Source organism: Chiroxiphia lanceolata, chromosome 2 (genome assembly GCF_009829145.1).
Source record: "Chiroxiphia lanceolata isolate bChiLan1 chromosome 2, bChiLan1.pri, whole genome shotgun sequence".
NCBI lineage: Eukaryota > Metazoa > Chordata > Aves > Passeriformes > Pipridae > Chiroxiphia > Chiroxiphia lanceolata.
Genome location: NC_045638.1, coordinates 9918349 through 9939129, shown reverse-complemented (window position 1 = coordinate 9939129; position 20781 = coordinate 9918349).

Below are 20781 nucleotides of genomic sequence, written 5' to 3'. Positions count from 1 at the left end.
TCAGGAGGATTACCAAGCTGGTAACTGTTATGAAGGGTATATGTAACTGAGAAATAAGCAATATACCTGCAGATTAAGAAAGGAAAATTTCCAAAGTATAATCGTATATGGTCTTCATTTTACCTCTCTACCCTGCTTACCTGTTAAAATTAATTCATGACTTTCTTGTTGGTGATCTCTGTGTCATTGACTAAAACATGAAGGAGCTGTAACTTGTTCAGCAACTCAGATAATTTGTGTTTTTAACCAAAATTGTTTTCTTACTTCACTGGTAGCAGTTTCACAATCCAGCTCAGGGCCTAGGTACTATCAGGTATAATTTTTTGGGTTTTTTTCCAGAAACCAGGGCAAACAAGATGACAGGCAGGCAAACAAGATGACCTGAGCAGTCTACTCAGGAGGTCGGAAGTTTCTATGCACAGAAAAGAGGACAGACAGTTGGGAAATGTAACATTTTCCCAACAGCAGTCTCTGGAGGATATGTGTTAGCAGTAGCAGCTGCATGGGTCAGAGCTGTAACTACTGATAAGAAAAAGGAGTCTTTTTCTCTGCCTAAAGCACCATCAGCTTTCTTTCATCACTAGTAACTTAGGAACAGAAGGGTAGGGCAGGATTTGTAGATGTTGCCTGAGATCATTTTGTAAAGTCACGCAAAGCTAAAGAAATGTTTTTTACTGTTTTATTTGGGATTTTCTTGGCAGATCAAACTAGTCCTCTGGTTCAGTGATGTTAACAGCATAGAGGGTGATTTAATCTATTAGGGGTGACTGAATCCTGGATATATTGCTGTCATCACAGCTGGAGATCCTCTCATGAGCTATCAGGCAACACTTAGAACCATAGTGCATCTGATATCATTCTGGTAAGGAAAACTGGGACTTGTATGTACTCAGACTACAATTTAGACTGTCATACTCTCTTTTTCCAGACAAGAGCATTTGAACATTTGCTTTTGCTTATATATTTTCAATTTTATTTTTTTTTATTTTTTTTTTTTACTTTTTTGGACTTTTTCTCAAGTCCTTGTTTAGACAGAAATTTGTTTTGCTAGCTTTGGCTAATAAAAAATGAATAAATGGACATTTCACAAGGAGTAAATAGACTCCTCCTTACAGGGAGTCTCATAGGTAAGGCAACAGGTATAATTAATCTTGGGGCAATTCAGATTAGACACAACAGGACAATTTTCCACAATGAGGTTAATCAGCCATTGGAATAATCCCCCCAGAGGAGTGATGGATTCCCTAATGCTGGACACTTTTAAGATTCAGCTGTACAAGGTGCTGGGTGATCTTGTCTACATAATGCTTTTTCCAGGAAAGGTTGGACCAAATGATCCATGAGGTACCTTCCATGCTGGTAATCTATGGTTCTATGGTGTTTTACCCCAGACTGTCACAGTTCCTTTCCCTATGATTTTCTTCACAGGTTAGAATTAGTTTACTAATCTCTTCCTATCTTTCTAACCAACCTGCTTGAATATAATTTTATTGATTTATTGAAAGTCAATTTCGTTATTGCTCAATTTATCTTTAAAACAAATATTTCCTTTGAAAGTACTCGAATTATTTGATTAATCATGGTTTTTGACTTCTTTTCTTGCCCGATGTCTTTACCATGTGAAACTTTTTCTTCTGGGAGTTATTTCACAAGGTGTAAGAAGAGAAAAGTTAAGCAGTCAAATGTCTGTTTGACGTACGAGCTCTAATGCTAAATCCTCTGCTATCAGCCATAAGCAGTCGGGCTCACAAGTGAGTCAGGAGCATAGTAAAAAGGGATTCCAGCCAAACAAATGGAATTACTTATTGAAGTAGTTAGAGAGGGGAACAGGGATCAAATGCTGGGCCATAATGAAGAGTATTAGGATAAACTTCCAACTGTATAAAAAGTTTTCAGAAGGGATTTATGCACTCATTTCCCTGCCTGGACGGATGTGCGTGAGACATCTTTTGTCAAAACAAAATTGGAAGGATGTGATCTTGGTTTCTTCTGATGATTCTTTAAAGAGTACTGAAATACATGAACACATGAGACAGTTTGTTACTCTTGAAACTACATGATGCTTATCTGAGTGCTTAAAAAGATAAAGAAATCTGTACTACGGTTGCTGATGCAATCAAGAACAATGTGAAAACTGTGTTGAGAAGCATCAATTGTCATCCATCATTGAGCTTCCTTGTATCTAGCAACGACAAAATCTGGGAGAGCAACACATAAAAAGAAAATTAAGATTAACAGCTGAAACATCCATCTTCAGTTTTTCTATCACCTTTTTAATTTAAGATGTACATTTCTTTTGAGACATTTCCAATGAAATAGTCCTTTTACTCCTTGAGTTGGACCTGTGATCCTACCTACCCCTGTCTTTTCCCTTCTCTGGTTCAAGCTATTGCCCTGTTTTTATTCTGTTTTAAAGTTTTCCCTAATAATTTGACTTCTTTTCCTCTGCTTCTTACTATACCACTGTTTTCTTGTTAAAAAAATATTATGCAATTAAGCTGCTTCTTTTTTGCTTTTCAGCCCCTTTTCTGTCAAAAAATACATTGGACAACTTGCCAGTTTGCTTTCCTGAACTTGCTATTCTGGATGCTTTGCAAATCTGCTTGTCACAAACTTTGCCTTCTTGCCCCCAATAATGTTATTCTCATAATGGTCATTAATGATCTTTTCTGTGTTTGCTGTCCTTGAATATTTTTCTACCTTGCCCAAATCATCTAACTCTTTGTTGACATGGAAAATATGAGCGTACACTCATTTGCTGTTCTTTGGTAGCTGCAGTTGTAATTTAATTGTATCATTTGTTAGCAGTTCCTCAGTTTCTCTTCTCTCTGGTATGTCACAATGCTACCTCTGGTAATCTGAATTTGATCTTCTGTCTTCAAGGCCAAAAATATTATCTACAAGACCCTGGTTATCTGGGAGGGGAAAACAACATCACTTTAGTTTGGTTTCGTTGAAAGACTTACTTACTTCAAAGGTATATATTTAGAAAGATTCTTCTGAATTCTTTAGAAACCCCCCCCCCTCCCTTTATACAAAAGCTGATTAACAGAGCATTTTATTTGGTCTGGTTGGCATGGAGTAAATTTTCTTCATAGCAGCCCTTATGATGATGTATTTTAGGTTTCTGACCAAACCAGTGATAACAAGGGGATGTTTTAGCTGTCGGCGAACGTTGTGTAATGTCGAGGCCTTTTCTATTTCTCCTGCTGCTCTGCCAGCGAGCAGACTGGGGGCACACAGAATTTGGGAGGGGATACAGCTGGGAAAGCTGACCCCAGCTGACCAAAGGGATGTCCCAAGCCATATGGCATCATGCTCAGCATATAGAGCTGGGTGGAGGAAAGTGTAGTTTATCCAAGGTAGCTGTTGCTTGGAGACTGGCATTGGTCTGCAGGTGGGAGGTAGTGAGCCATTGCCTTTGCATCACTTGGGGGGTTTTAGGTTTAGTTGTTTGTTTGTTTTGTTGGTTTGTTGGTTTTTCTGTGTATAAACTAATAAAAATAATTCCAGACAGAATTCGTACTGTTAAAGAGGATAACATGATAAAAATATGTTAAGGAATTAAAAAAAAATAGATTATGAATGAATATTGACAACCATTTGAAACCAAATTTTCTACTTCAGCCCAAATTAGCCTTTTTCTTGCCTAGTAGATCTCGTAATTCTTGGTTTTCTCTTTTATTGTTAGGGGGCTCCCTGAAAAAAGACTTGATCGTTCATCTGGGGGAAATTTGGTGGGGTGTTACAATATTCAGCATATTATGTACATATATTTCCACAGAGATGCCCATCCAGGAGGCCTATATTGAAATTCATCAGCTCCAAGCTCCTAAGATAGGAGATTAAAATGTTTTTAAAGAAATGGAAAATATATTTTTTTCACATGGAATAAAGTAAAATATTTCAACTGAGATTCTATTAATGAGATAGTAACTTTTTCTTATTTTCATTATAATGTGGGTTTTTATCATTAAAACTGTATTTCTCAACATATTTTTTAATTGTCAGACATGGGATTTTCTGTGAGAAGAGGTTACTAATGGAAAATCCTAAGCAAATTTTTATTCAGATCCCTGACTATGATGACATGGCAAATTTTAATTTTTTAGGGAATGAAAGTGTTCACTTTTAAGATAAGAAAATAACAGCTTACTTTAAAATTTAAATTGAGTTCCATTTTTATGATTTTCAATTAAACTTTACACTCCTATATATTTTTTCCTGCGTACATATTATTTTTAGATTATAATTAAGTTCAGGAATAGTCATATTCACTAATTAAAATCTCTTCATGTTAGGTGACATTATTGCTTATATTACAGAACTCTGTGTCAAATGGAAAATGTTAGCAAGTGCTTCATTACAGAATTCCCACCTCTGCTGTTAGGGTTAAACACAACAAAATTTTGCTGAGTTCTATTGGTTTTTGTGGACAAAATGCAGCAGATTTGTGATATTCTTTTATCACTTTCTGCAATTTCTCTATCTAAACTAGAAGCTAACAATAAAATAGGAGAGGATTTCTTTCTTCTTCTCATTTTGCCTCTAATCTGTACTTGAAGTCATTGGGGTACTCTTTGATCAGTTGCTGTGCATTTTACAATAGTAACATCTGGGATTCTTTGATCTTGCCAAATTGTTTTTATTCTTTATAGCACTCATTAAAGAAGTAATTAAAAAAACCAGAAGCAGACCTTACAACCTTTAAAAAAAAGTTATCCTTGAACAATAATAGAAAGAATTGCTCATAGCACCCTCCCTGATATTCACCAATAAAGTTTTATACGGGATTTCTTTCCTCGTCTCATGAAGAAAGGTAGCTCTGCTTTCCTCATTTTATAAACGGTGTCATAGCCACGTCCAATAGGTCTTAGGTTCTTTTCAAGCTCACTTTTGGAGAAATTTTGTGGTTTGGACAGAATTGTTCCCATTCTTATGAGCTGGGACCCTCCATTCAGAATCATTCACCTCTCCATTCAGAATCATTCATTTGGAACTCTGGTTTCACCTTGGAAAAGGTCAGTCATAGAAAACATGGTAGAAGGATCATGCTAAAAGCTTGGGAACAGCAGAGCATTAGCTGCAGTTAAGGTGCTGAATGGGCTACTAGTGTCTCTTGAGCTGCAATGTCAGCACATTTGTCACTTGTTAGTACCGTTCATTCCCTGAATTCCTGAGGCACAGAGGAGAGCTCATCCGTATTGATACTGGGGGCACACTCTGTAGTCAAAGAGAACATACTGAATTAGAGGCAACATCTCAAATTTTATAGGTAAGGCATGGTTATTTTAAAATATGCCCCAAATAGAGAATGTGTAGTTATTCATAAAACTTACATGTTCTGAAGATTCAGAAAAATAATTTATACAGTCATTCTCTGACAATCTCCTGTCTGTTCATTATACATGCATAACTACTATCCAACTTGTTTTCATTTGCTCTGGCCAAACACTGTCTATTACAGTTTTCTTCCTCTCTTCTGCAATGATGGACTTCACAGCTAAGAAGAAAATTAGCAGCAGCAAGAAGATAATTTAGAAACTATGCGGAAGCCATTTTTATTTCTTAACTTGGTAGCAGGAACAATTTTTTTCTCAATCCTCTTTCATTATCCTGATAGCAGTTTGAAATACTTGTTTTTCTTAAACAGTTTAGTCTTGGCATGCTCAGCATCCTACTGTGTAAAACAAAAAAAGGCAAAAAAAGCTCTTGACTAATTGTTTCCCAAGACTCACAATAAAAAGAAAATAGAAAGCAGTCTAGAAACTTATATTATAGTCTACAGGCTTAAGTTATAGTGCAGTGGGAACTGAAAGAAACATTTAAAGCTCTTTCTTTAAAATAAAGAAAAAAGGATGATGCTCATCAGTAGCCAAATTCTGCTATTTTTTTTAAAAAAGGAAAACTCTCAAATCTTGAATGACTGCAAATTCTAATTATACTGAAACATAGGATACTTCTATCTGGTTTTAAACCTGTCTCCTGATACAATAGTTGCTTTAAACTTAATACAGTACCAGAGCACGCCTGAGCAATTCCAGTAACTTATTTGGAAAAGAAATATGAGAATTATAAAGAAAACTACGGTTACTGTTTATCACCAGCATGTGGGTGGTGGTCTGTGACACTAAGAATTGCCCGAGCATCTAGGAGGCTGCAAAAGAAGAAAATTAGTAATGACTGCATGGGGCAAAGGAAGCAACGTCTGAAAGCTGTGAAGCAGCTTGATGCTATAAGGCAGAACATATTAGACTCTGATGTTTATTCTACCTCATTATTTCTAGAGGGCCCTTCTAAGATCATTCTTTTGTTGTAGCAGGCTTTATGCAAACAGCAAAACAGACAGAAGAGCTTAAATAGCTTCTCATATAAAGAGATCTCAAAAGCAACAAAGGTGATAATTTTGCCAAGTTCACAGAGCAGGGTAGGACACTGAGCAGACCCTCTCTTCTCTACTTTATAGCTGCCTTATTCTTTCTAGCCATAATGTATCATCATTTTGTTTAAACATTTTTTTTTTTTGAGGGGGAGAAGGAGTTTTGGTGGTTGTTTTTTTTTCTTTCTTACTCATTTGTACACTTATGCCATCACCAACATTTTTGCTGGGAGAAACATTGTCATTTCCTTGTCTATTGAATCATAGTAAAATTTTTCCTGCAAGAAGCAATCTCAACTCCACTGACTATATTGCTATAAAATGGGTGAAATGAAGAAACATCAGAAGCCATGCTTAAATCCAGGACAACATGATAAATTATCCTAGGCAATTCTCCGTTAAGAAGAAAACAACTTCTGTTCTAGCACACCTCCAGCAAACGTAAGCAGGTTTGTCTTCAGCCACAGAGTTAATTTAAGCCAGAGGTTTCCCAGTGTTTTGAAGATTCATAGTACTTTCGAAGATAGGACAAATGTAGTCCTGGTAATAGCAGTAGAAACATCAGCCACATCTGGGAATTCTTATGTTGTCTTACGTATATTGTGTGTGTGTCAGCTTATGTGTGTGTGTGTGTCCCCTTACGTATGTGTGTCATGGAGTTACTCCATATTTGGAGTTACTGTCCTTCCACAATACCTGCTTCTTACACAGTGTGAAATAAAACTGTGTAGATGAATGGTATCAGCAGCAGGACCTGCATTTCCAGATAAAGATACAGGAACATGGCTAAAGGCTCAAATAGCCTGAGACTGTGGGGTTGTAAGGTTGGTTTCCTTGAGTGAGTGAGGTAAAGGTAGCTCATGTAATCGTGCTGAGATGCTGGAAGTGTAGAGTTTAGACATGGGTGGGCAAAGAAATTCGGCCTGGATTAAGAATCCACAAATGGAAGACAAACAAGAATATACTGAGCTGGGAAAATACAGGGCAGAAATCAGCAGTGACTAGGATGTGCATCCATCCTTGCCCAAAGCCAGCCCTCAAACCATTCAATCTCACCACTCCTATAACAAATTACTGAGAAAACCAAAAGCCCTGTCTCTCATCCAGTTCTGCTCCACAGAGAGAATGAAAAATTCTGAAAGCTATTATCTGGTTAGGTTGGATGGTATGGGCTTCACATTTGCAGGTGACCTTTGTGAATGACAAGAAAATGTCATGATGGAGTTTTGGTTTGCTTGCTTTTACCAGATTTAATAAATAATGCATGTACATACACACATATACACTCTCTCTCTCTCTCTCTCTTTCTCTCTCTCGTCCTTTCAAACAAATATACACAAATAATACTTTGCCATTAGAGTCCTCATAATTCATATGTCTGATTAGTAATATAGCATACATTAGTAAAGCAACTGCAGCATCAAGTTATTTTGATAAAATAAAAACAAAAATAAAAAAAATCTTGCAAGAGATTATTTATATTGAAAAAAGCCTGAAATTTTTATTTCCCAACAACACAATTTTTCAAGTTCTTTTAAGTTGTGCCTTCATTTTTGGGAATTTTTGGGGTTTTTTGGTTGGTTGGTTTGTTGGTTGGTTTTTGTGGTTTTTTTTTTTTTGTATTTTGGTCATCAAGATAATAAAGAGTGGTTCTAACAACAAATCTTTTTTAGACGCCAGCTGGAGAAAATTACAAACCACTTTCATGTTACAGCATATTTTGGATGTGGCAATGTCAGTAATGTCAGCATATTCTGCTGACAATAATAAGCAAGTATAATAAAAGTAAACATTGCTGTTTAGGCATATCCATTGCCCAGACCATTTCATCCACTCATTAGAAGTTCTTCAGCATGTCTGAAATCAGTTATTCCTGAGCTGCCATGTGCTGAACAAATATTTTTTAAGAAATTAATGAACCTACCTATCTTGCTGAATACATGCTATACTTAAGTTTACCTTCTCACAACTTTTTCCTTGTGCATCACTTCTTCTTCTCCTGCTGATAGCATTTAGATTTCCCTGCATCTCTGTTGATCCATCCTAACGTTTTCCAAAGTACTGGAATGACATCTCGAACAGCCTGCTGTTTTCTTGTTCTTTGATATCAGCAGTGACAAAAATGAAACTTATTTCAGTACTGTTAAGAACTGGAAAGTAATTACTTGCCCATTAAATTAAATTAAATTTTATTTTTCATTTCAGAGGTATAATTTCATGCTGTTTGCTGCTATTTTTCTCTACTGATGAATGACTATATATTATTTTTTCACTACTCAGCTACCTTTAATTTTAGATATACGTTGATTGGTTGAAAGTAGACTTAATGAAAATCTTCCTTAGAAGGACTAGAAGTCTAGCATGACATAATAGTTGATAATACTAAATGAAAACCTCTTCATAGTCAATATAGCTCATCTGTCCAATCAGACTGTGGTAGTCCATAGTAATGCAGTTTGTCTTTCACAAGACCCAAACAATATATGAGGGTAAAGCACATCTATTATCAATCAAGTGTGAAGAAATTGAGGCTGCTGCACAGGAAGCTAGGTTTCACAGTCATGTCAGCACGACAATTTAATTAGGAATGGAGCATAAATTAAGACCAAGGCACCTAAAAATTTCAGCTGAGGCTAAAAGCAGCAGACTGATGTTTCCTGCTATACTTAAATACCCTATTCTCCCTTGGTGGCTGCTATCATTATTGGAGTACAGATGGTGAAAACACATACTGTTCAAATTTACTATGTTCATTCACAAGGATGTTAGTTAGGAAAATTGTGTTAGTCTAAACATAATAGCTCCATTTATGATCTTTTTAATCTTTTTTTTTTAACTTTTCTATGCTAAAATAAATAAACCTGGATATGCAGTTACGAAAATGTACCATATACTTTCTAGTGATGGAAAGTGCATGATGGGTGGTTTGAAGACAGTGCAGTCCATTACAGAATAAGGTAATTAAAATCACAAACTTTGAAACAATATGTAATTTCCTCGATGATTCTTAATGCCCTCTCTTGAGTAATTACATATGTGTAAATATGTTATTGTGGACTTAGTAGATGTGATCTTTACTTGATTATGTCAAATTACTCTTCACTAAGTCAAGTTTGCTTTTCCAAGGTTCCCTCACTGAAAATGTTTGTTGACTCACTGATTTTACAGGTTCTAATAACTACAAAAGATATTTGTAGTCCAAGTTAGCGATAAAAGTGCAATATTTTTTCTGAATAATTAGGAAGATAGATAAGTGCTATATCAATAAATATTGCAGATACCACTAAATTATAGACCTAAAAAGACAACTTGAAGTAATAAAACATAACTATATCTTACTTATATAAAGGAAACCAGAAAAGCGGTAGGACACAGAGTGAAATAACATCCTGTAATAACAATGACCAAAGGACCTGAAACCAAGCTTTTCAATTTGCACTTAGCACATCATGGACAGATTTTCTTACCATCATCAGAAAATACTATTTGTATTTAGATGTAACCTGGAATATAATTGAAGGCATATTTGAAGTCCTCATTATAATAACCTCTTTTAGTAAAATCTGTATTTTATTAGGTAACAGACAAGTTTTCAACCCACATGTCATTATGCTGAATCTAACTGCCTCATTCTCTCCCTGGTTTGTGCCTGCACAAGCATGAGCATGTATTCTAATCACTTGCTTCTTCTACCTATATCTCAGTTTCATCTTCTGTAAGCTGATAAGCTATTAATTGCAAAGTGTTAACTTAGCTTTTAATTCAGTTATAGTCTTTCTATTTCTACATTAAACGCTGGCAGGTATTTGACAGCAATTCAACTTTTGCCTTTCCCTTGAGAATTTTCACCATTTTCATCCTAAAACTGAAAAAGGTGATTGTTGAGATTTTTTATCAGATCTTGCCTACTCTTCTTTTTATTTGTTCTTACCATATGATGTCCAATTTACATATCTGCTATTTTTTTCTGTCTTTTACAACTGATAGAGACCTTGTAGAAGTTTGCTAATCAAAATGAGAGAAGTTCAAAAGACACAGGTAATAGGGCCTGATTTCTCCTTTGATCCTTGCTATCAGTGTAAAAACACTGAAATCCAGATCTGGGCATAAGCTAAGTGGTAACAGAAACCTACTGGTGCACATCTCATTTTGAATGAGGAGCAGTTTACCTGTTCCATTCCTTCTCCAGACAGTCTCTAAACACAAGGATGGGTGGTCCATCTAATCCAGTATTGTGACCACAACAGAGCCTCTGGTCTAGGAGGAGCAGATCAAACACACAGTCACACTCCCGAAGCAAACTCTTCCAGCTTGCAGCTCGGAGCTGAGCCAGCTGTGGCTCTTTGTGTTGACAAACACCTCTCTCTCCTGAGAATTTTTTCAAAGATGCTTTTAGTATGCAAATCTTCCTGACATGCAAAACATCCTGGAAAAGTTGTTCCACAGTTCACTTATGCACAATGCGAAAAACTTCTTTCGTCTTTAGTGGATCTCAATGTAAATCAATTTTCTTTTCCAGTTTCAGCACTATAAACCCAGCTTATATTCAATACACAACAATAGTATGGTTGCTTTTTTCCTAGTCAGCCGTGTTTCATGAGTCTTCTTCATATTTCCTACAAAAATAATTGTAGATCCATCTCTTTAGCCCTTCTCTATTAATTTTCTCACTGTTTTCTGTCTGTCCATCTGTATGTATGTATACCAGATGAGGGCACATCACTGGTATTTGCACAATCTTAAGATAATTTTATCAGAGCTTTCTTAATGATTTTTGATGTCTTTAGAATACTGTGAAATGAATACAGGGCAAATTTAAATACTTTGTAAATTATACACACCTCTGAATTTGGCTTACTACATGTCTAAAATATATCATTGTCTAATTTGTAATATATAATATAAAATATATACTGTAGGAAATGACAGTTTGGATTCCAGGCAAAAACTATACATCAGAGTTACTGACTACTTTCATATTTCTCTTTCTTAGTTGAAAATGTCCACATACTTATCCACTTTTGTCTTCCAAACTACTTTGAGTATTTTTGAAAATTTAAAAAGGCAAACTCAAGAGGTGCACAGAAGTACATCTGCAGTAGTGGAGAGCTAGTGATTAATCATGTGAAGCTGATCAGTGAGGAGTTAGCATGCACTCATGGACATGGAATTCTGATTCACCTGAGCTACATGACAAACCAGCTCAGCATTGGCAAATGTACATAAATAAATCAATATCAGCAGGAGTGCTATCTCACAGACATTACATGCTGTATTATGTCACCAGTATCAGCACCACATTTTTCATTTTTTCCCACATTCTACTGTAATGGGCACTCTATTCTTTTGAAAGTGATAGGAAGAAGAGCTGCCAAATTATATTTGCAACTCTTACCACAGTTTATCAAAAGGGAGACTCTGGGACTGTGGAAAGCTCCACAGATTCTCCTTCAGATCACTATGCTTTGTAGATAGATTTCAGCTTTATCATTCAAATAACCCTGAGGACTGGTGGTTTTGATAAATTGAAGCTTTTCTCTGTATTATCTTTGACTTGTGTCCTTCCTTTTTCAGTCTCATGAGCAGCAGCTGAGAGAAAAGAGATCACTGAAGTCCTTTAATTACAGAGCCGGAACTGCACCGCTTTCATACTCCCAAAATAGCAAAGCTTACATAAAAACCTTAGCAGCATGAAAATGCAGAATATAGGAAACAGCTAGCACGACAAAGATTCAGTAAAGGTAAACAAAAACTGCATTTAGGCAACTTTTGATATAAGCAAACATTAGACTGCAGACAATTCTGTAGTTAGCAAGAGAAACAATCCCTCTCTTCATGGCAATGTTGTCCCCAAATCAAGCCTTTCAGGAACAAGCCATCTTCTTTAAAAGATGGATTATTGTTACTTGCATTGTACTACTGCTGCTCATTGTACCAAAATAAAACATAGCTCCCATGGAAACCCAGAGCATTGCAAGTCTTTGCTAAGTCAGACCTCAGCAATGACAGCCTTAAAAGAACCCAGGCAACAACAGCAACAACTGCCAAACCTTAACCAAAAGCACCCTCTTTTATTTTTTTGCTAAGGTCGAAGTGGCTTAAACACACATTTCAGATCACATTAAACCAATGGAAATCAGGAAGTTTCTTAATATAATGTCACTGAACAGGAGTTGAAATAAATAAAAGCTGTATAAAATTTTTATAAAATGAATACTCACTAGATGAATTTTTTTCTAATCTGTGATAAAAGAAATTAACAAAATTAATCTTTTTTATATTTGAAGAGTAAATCACAATAGAGGACTTAGGTATCTTTACCCTCATGATTAACTTTTGAGCATCTACCTTGGCATAGTACTAGTAGGAACTGTTCTGCTGTAGCCATTACTGTTGTAAAAGAACAAGTGCAGCTCCTGCATACTATGGTAATTAGAAATCCTATGGCACTTATTAAAAGTGTAAGAGCCTTAACACCAAAAGCTCTGTTCAAATTCCCATTTTGATGATTATCGTTAGCTCGGTTTGGACCTTTTGCTGTTTCAGCTGGTTGTCAAATTTCTCATTTAACCTCCTAAAGACTAGTAGGATCATTCCTGCTGTGATCTGTTCATTCAGGTGCTGCATGCAAAAAACTTGTGAAAAACGTCGGTGCATTTTTTAGTAGGAAAGGTCGGGTCAGTATTTTTAGCCTTCACTTTTTTTTTTTGAAGCTTCCTTGGGGATTCTCGTCTGAAAAGGTAATGATTTAACACTGAGAACCTGACTGCTGTCTCACGGTCCCTAAACCCAACACCACTGCTGCATGTCCACGCAGCGCAGCAATACTGTTGCCTTCTGTCCCTTGTGTGCAGCTGATGGAGGGGAAGGTAAGTCTTCAGCCACTCCTCGGTGTCTAATGCAGTGTATCCTGTGACTTAGTAGAGTTGCCATCTGATATTGGATACATTCATGGCATCTGAGTTCAGCTGCACCCCTAACACACGGGGTGTGTGCTGTCCCCATATGGCATCTCCCTGCCAGCGAGCTGTGCACTGCTGCCACTGCTGCAGCACTGAATCAACCACAGGGTGTGTTTAGTAGTATTAGTTACATTTTAAAGATAAAAAGGAAACGTCCCAGACATCCCAGCCAATAAGACCTGTTCATCAGCTGATGTAGATACAAGCCCTACCCTTTTCCTGGGCATGCAATGCAGCTGGCAGTGACTGTCACTGTCTGGTCAGAGGATGCAGAGTCTGGTCCTGCACATGGGCTTGCACAAGCAACCATGGGCTGCTAAAGATGAGATTAGTAATAGCAATTAAAAGGAGTCACACCACAACAAAAGTTTGCTGTTGATGTTTTATTCATGTACAAACACATGGAACACGTACTAAACCATTTCTAAGATACTATCATTCTAAATACAAAAAAATGCACTTTGCTGCATTTTCAGGCTGGGGGTATTGCAGACTTCTGTCATCGTCTCAAGAAGAGAGTTTCTGTATTTTGTGGAAATGGAAGAATCTGAAGACATTTTCCCTCATATAGAGAACTGCAATATTGAGTGTACTGCTAGGGGATAGTCTTCAAGTTGCTGCATCTCTACTTCAAGCTGAGAGAGACAAACTACAAGTGACTCATTGCAGATGATGAAGAAAAAAAAATCACATTAGTTCTGTACCTCCGTTTCTTCAGAGATAGACATCTGCTTTGGAGAATCAGTTCAAAATTGAGGCTTATACAGTGAGAAAACAATTCTATTCTCTCCCCAAGGGAGCAAGACACTCATCTGTCTTTTCTCTCAAGATGCTCTTGTTTTTTCCAAGGAGTCTCCTTCATTCTTCCGCGTCTGCTCCATTCCTGTCTGTGAAAGACATTTCCCGAGATTTACACTGAGGTGGGGAGCTCTATGGTGTAGAACCAAACACATGTGATATTCCATCCATTTCCCCAGAAATGGATTCCACATTTCCCCAGAAGCTGCATCCCTCATTTTCATTCTTAAATTATTAAATATTATTCCAGACAAAACAAACAAAATAGCAAAGGTGTGAAGGACACATTAGCTAACTAAAAAGCTAAAATAACATCAGTTTCATTCTGTCTGGTTTATCTCTGAGACCATCAGCCAACATTTTCTTTCTAGAGACTTGTGAAGGTTTTACTGAAAGGATCAATTCTAGGTCTCTTACTATGTTTAGATTTAAACATAATACCTTTTTTTTCTGTAAGAAATACTTTATAAAACATGAGTAATTGGATTTAATGGAGAAAAAATGTGGATAAACTGTAATACTCTGTGATATAGAGGACAGTTCTTATATCTCATGTGCACTTTATATCTCAACCAAACCGCAACCAACCTCTGTTCAGCTTACCTGGAAGGTACAATCCCGCTTCTGACCAGGCCCAACACTAATAAGCAACCTGGCCACAGGCAGGGAACAATCCAAGTGCAATCTCATGATAAAAAATATGGTCCTATATAAGGAACAACAGGGATATTTGGCCTTCCTGAATGAGGCTTGGGGAAGGAGAACATGGAACTTGCCCAGCTCCATCTGATCAAAGCCTAAGCCTGCATGATGCCTTAAAGGTACCAGCAGGACACATATGGGAGGTTTGTGATCACATATCACTTTGTGATAACATATTTATGAAGGAAAAAAAAGTTATTGGACAGATGAAAATTGCAGCCAGAGAAGAGCAGAGTGAGAACATGTGGACAATAATGCAGATACCAGGGGCAGTGCAGAAGGAGGGGGAGGAGGTGCTCCAGGTACTGGAGCTGAGGTTCCCCTGCAGACCATGGTGCAGATCGTGTTCAGGCAGCTGTGCCCCTGCAGCCCACGGAGGTCCACAGGGTTACAGAGTTCCAGCAGCCCGTGAAGTAGCCAATCAATATCAGAACAAGTGGATGTCAAAGGAGGCTGTGACCCTATGGGAGGCTTATGCTGGAACAGGGTCCTACTGACCTGTGGAGAAAGGAGCCCATGCTGGAGCAGGTTTTCCTGGCAGAACTTGTGGCCCTGTGGGGAACCCACACTGGAGCAGCCTGAGCCTGAAGGACTGGACCCTGTGGAAAAGTGACCCACGTTGCAGTAGTTTGTAAAGAACTGTCACCTATGGGGTGGACTTATACCACAGAAGTTCATGAAAGACTGTCTCCCACAAGAGGGACCCCATGGTAGAGTGGGGGAAGGACTCCTCTCTCTAAACAGTAGCAGAAACAACTTGTGATGAAATTACTGTAACTCCCATTCCCTATCTCTCTGCACCATTGAGGGGGAGGAGGTAGAACTTGGGAAGAAGGGAGGGCTAGGGGGAAGGTGTTTTTAAGATTTATTTTACTTTTCATTCTCCTTCTCTGACTTTGCCAGTAATAAATTTAATTAAATCCCCACTTCGAGTCTGTTTTGCCCATGACAGTAATCAGTGAGTGATCTCTCGTTGTCCTTATCTCAACTCATGAACCCTGCATTATATTTTTCTCTCCTCTGTCCAGTTGCAGAGGGGAGTGATAGAGCAGCTTTGGTGGGTACCTGGCATCCAGCTGGGGTCAAACCACTACAGCAGGACAAGGCAGGAACCAGCTTGTGAGTATATCATGATATATCATTCAGCTTGGAAAAGGCCTCTAAGGTCCTCGAGTCCAACCATCAAGCATGTCTGTAAGTACCACATCTACAAGTCTCTTAAATACCTTCAGGGATGGTGATTCCATCACTTCCCTGGGCAGATTATTTCAATGCTTGACAACCCTTTCAGTGAAGAAATTTTTCTGAACCTGGCTACGCCCTCCTTTCAAGTATTTGTTAGAGAGAAATTAGGCCTCCCCTGGGCCTCCTTTTATCCAGACTGAACACCCTCAGCTCCAGCAGCTGCTCCTTATCAGACTTGTGCTCCAGACCCTTCACCAGCTTCATTGCCCTTCTCTGGACACGCTCCAGCACCTCAATGTCTTTCTTCTAGTGAGGGTCCAAAACCAAACACAGGATTTGAGGTGTAACCACACGAGTGCCCACTACAGGCAGCATCCAATGACAGGATGGTGCCCTGGTCCTGCTGGCCCCACAATTGCTGATACAGGCCAGGATGCCATTGGCCTTCTTGGCCATCTGGGCACTGATGGCTTATGGTTATGGCTGATGGTCAGTTGACCAGCACCCTCCCAATTAGCCATATCAGAGGTATTAGAGGATGCTGGTTTAACTCCTTTTGGATGACCCAGAGAAAGTAAGAGCTGTATATTCCTCTCAATCATTTGGTGAATATTTTAACTTGGGTATTACAGGATAACAGGGACGTAAATATCACTGGTCACTTTGGAAGTGGCACGGCTTGAAGCCTGCATGATATAAAAAAAAATATTTTTTGACAAATGCCACATGACTCATAAATCTCAGTGAAGGTCCTCTGTCATACAGTACAACACACAGACCATTATGGGGCAAACAGTGCACCACCAAGGAAAGGGTGAAGGATTTACTCCTTTGATTGTCTGGATATTGTTTGGTCTCGAGCAGTTACACTGTGCAGTGCTCTGACTATACTTCATACCCCACAGCACTGGGTGATGAATATCAGGAATATATGAGCTACATGCTTTTCCTTAATTTCTTTAACCAAAAAATAATGAGACTAACTTGTTTTGGGAACAGCAATTTAGCTGAATTATATATATTTATAGAATTAGCTGTTATATTATTTAAACACAGATACCTGTAGATGCATTAGTGAACCAAGATTAAATGTATAAAGGAATAATCTATTTTACAACCCTGCACCTCTCTGCAGTATACTTTTGGATACTGCTTTGGTAATTAAAAACTTTATGAGCAGTTCATTGTAGAATAGTAAAAATGTGTTAAAATCCATTAGCACAGATTGAATATATTCATGAAATGCTTCTTTAGTATAATAATGAAATTCACTTAGCTTTTTTTCTCCCTCTTTTTACTAAGAAATTATTCCATTGGAAGGAGAGAATAGATAGAGTAAATTGTGAATAAAATGCAATATAAATGAAAACAGTTATTTTAAACCAAGTCATGCAAGCTTTTTATTTATGCAGCAACTTTCATCTAATAAAAAAGTCTGTACCATTCTTAACTCTTAGGGAAAAATCCAAGTAACATAGCAGATGTGAGTTAGATAAACTTACACTTCCACAGAAGTGTCTGGGAAGTGACTATTGTGAATCCTCGTACTACTAAAAATTGTCATATTGGGAAATAAGGAATCTACACAATAGAATTCAATGACTTTTTTTATGTCATTCATTTTTTCATTGCTGATTTCATGTGCATTTGGTAAGTCAGCTTCTTTTTCTCTTGCTCATGAACAGGATGGAACACACAGATAAAATAGAGTTCCTGGAGAGCAATTGCTGAAAGTAAAATGTCGTTCCTAACAGCAACACAGAAATGCAGACCTACAAAGGAGGGAAGGCCATTGTAATGCAGACATTGTTATTTGCACTCTGAATTTTTAGAAAATTTCCTCAGATTTTAATAAGTAGTCACGGTCCTGTTACAATCTGTGTCAATTGCTGCATAGATCAGAACCAAAAGGCACATAAAATTAAGCTATGAAAGCCAATTACAAAATCCTAAATGTCAAACACTTTGTTTTTCTCAGAACTCAGAATCTTGTAGAAAACTTGAATTTATGCTGACAAATTCCTTTGCAAATCTTTCAAGCAACCTATAATGTCATATTTGTTTTTCATGGTATGTTACATAGCCATTAATATGAAAATTAGAACCTCAAAGGTCAAATAATAGATCACAGCAATTTGGTATAAGATATTTGAAACCAAATGAGCCCATACCAACACTACTATAAATATGTTATTATTACAGTCAAGTATAATTGATATAAAATCCAGGTGAATAAAAGAATAGTTGTCTTCCCCTCCACTGAGGATTTAGATAGATTTTCTTTTTAAATAATAATGATAAAAAATGTAATTTTATTTTTCTTCTGAGCCTGTGTCTCCAAACTAGCTCTGAGGGACTCTGCAGCTTTACTTAACATTTATTTGTAGCTACATTCATGTGTAGCCTTCCTTCCCAGTGTTTCTGAAGGGTTTCTTCTTTCCTAGTCACGATGTCTTTCCTAGTTGAATCAGGTCATCTCTGTTTGGATACAGCTTGTGCCAGCTGGCAGAGCTGGTGGATCAGGCACTCTGCATTCAGTACACAAAGTTACACCTGGAAGATGTGGCTAGACCTGTGTGGAGATTTTCTACCTTAAGTGTAGTTGTCCTGTATCTTTCCTTCTGTGATGCCAAGCATATAATTTCTTATCTGGATACATTCATCATTCACAGTTCTTATCTACTCATGAATCATATCTGATTCCTGGGGGGAATGTGCCATGTGCTTTTCATAGGGGAAAAAACTTTACAACAGGATTGTAAGTGGACAATCAAGAAGTATCATTGTATCTAGAAGTCACCCCTTTTGGGATAAGTTTCATTTCTTTAGTATGGGCTCTATTTTCAAGTACCAGCTGTTGGAAGGTGAGAGACCACCCCCCGTTTTGGTAGCTTAGCCGAGGCTGCCCTGAGAAGGGATGCTCATGGAGGGGTGCAGCCCACAGCCCCCACAGCACTGCCACGTGTGCAACCTCCTCTCTGCTTCGGATGACAGAAACTGTTGCTCATTCCCTCATCCTGACTTTTGCATTGCCCAGTAACAAGCAGGTTCTTTGAACAATAACAAACAGGTACTGACAACATTAATAGACCTGGTATTTGTCCACGTTCTGCAGAAGAGCTATTTGCCTTCTACTCTAACACAAAAAACAGACTAAAGCATCTTCTTTTTAAACCAATCTAAAATTCCAGTGCATTTTAACAGTCTCTGAAACAGTGCAGACATTAATCAGAAAGAAGATTTAAAGCCAGAGGTTCCCAGTTTTTCACTGCTGCTTTGATGGATATCTACAGATTAACGTGGATAAGAATTGTTGACAAGATGAACACTTTGGAGAAATCTCTGTAAGTGGAACAGCTGCGTTAATAATCATAAGAAAATTGTTGTGCACAGAAACATAGGATTAAATTTCATTTTAGGCTTCAGAATACAGTGTAGCTATGTACCACATAGCTGTTTCTGTACATAGCTGCTCTGTTTCTGGTTAGCTGCTTTGAGAATGATATAGGAGACAGAACATACAGTTTTTTACATTTCATCACAACTCAGAACCCTTCCTTGTGTCAATTTGGACAACATATTCTCCATGGAATAACCTTGTCCTATATTATGCAAATCCCAATTAAAAATGTAGTTGGAAGGAAAAAGAGAAAATCTCAATTCTTCCCTGTATTACAGCTTCATCAAATTCAATCAGTTGCATATAAAAATAAATAAAGTCAAACACAGCCTGAACTGCTTAAAGCCTCATTTTACTTCCATGTCAAAAGCAAAGATTTAATGAAATTACTTTTCTTTTTAAAAAGAAATAAACAGTAGATGTTATATTGCCTAGTATAAATATATGAAGCCAAAAGTAAGATACCGCTTGGATTGGTTTAAATCTCCCATTAGTCTATAGAATTAGAAATCTGCAGATTGCCCAAGACATAAGAAATATATAAAGTACTTTTTACTTCAGATAAAATCATACCTATTGCCAATTTAAAAGGCAGAATTAGCCCACTGAATTCTGGAAGTCGTGGCAGCAGGAATACTGCGATTCTTCAGAACTGATAGAATTAAATTTTCTGGAAGAGAGATGCCAAAAGTGAACAACTTAGGAGTCTAAATTTTTCATTATTAAAAATATGCATTATAGATCTCCGTTTTTTGGATAGCAGACCATCCAGTAATCAATATTTGCTATGCATGAGAATTTGCTGAATACACTATACAAACAACTCATTAGTTCTTTAAATTCAAAGTGTTCATTCTTTGCTATTAGCATTAGTTAGTTGCCCACCTATAGCTTTTTCTTTTTTTTTTTTTTTTTTGGTTAATGATATATTTGTCTAACAGATAAATCATGTGCTTCTAGTAGGAGCCTCTGGTGGCTAAACATCAGACTAAAATTGAATTTAGAAAGATTACCTCTTGGTTTTCAGCCTGCTGACAGAGAACACTGGGGATCTGTGGAATAATTTTAAAGGTTCAGAAAGGTAACCAAAGAGAAAAACAAATTATTTTTTTTTCTAATTTTAACTTTACCATTATAGACTTTTTATGGATCCAAATATTTTGTTTTATTTTCTATGTGAAGAAAACCTATGTTAAACATATTGGGATCTAATATATAATTAACAAAATTTAACACTTTATCTAATTCACAGAAATATTTGAAAAGAGTTAAATACTTAATTCATTTTACTTGTTGAATTTTGCCTCACTAATAGCTACAATGCATTCTAATTTATTTAACATTTTTAAGAAATT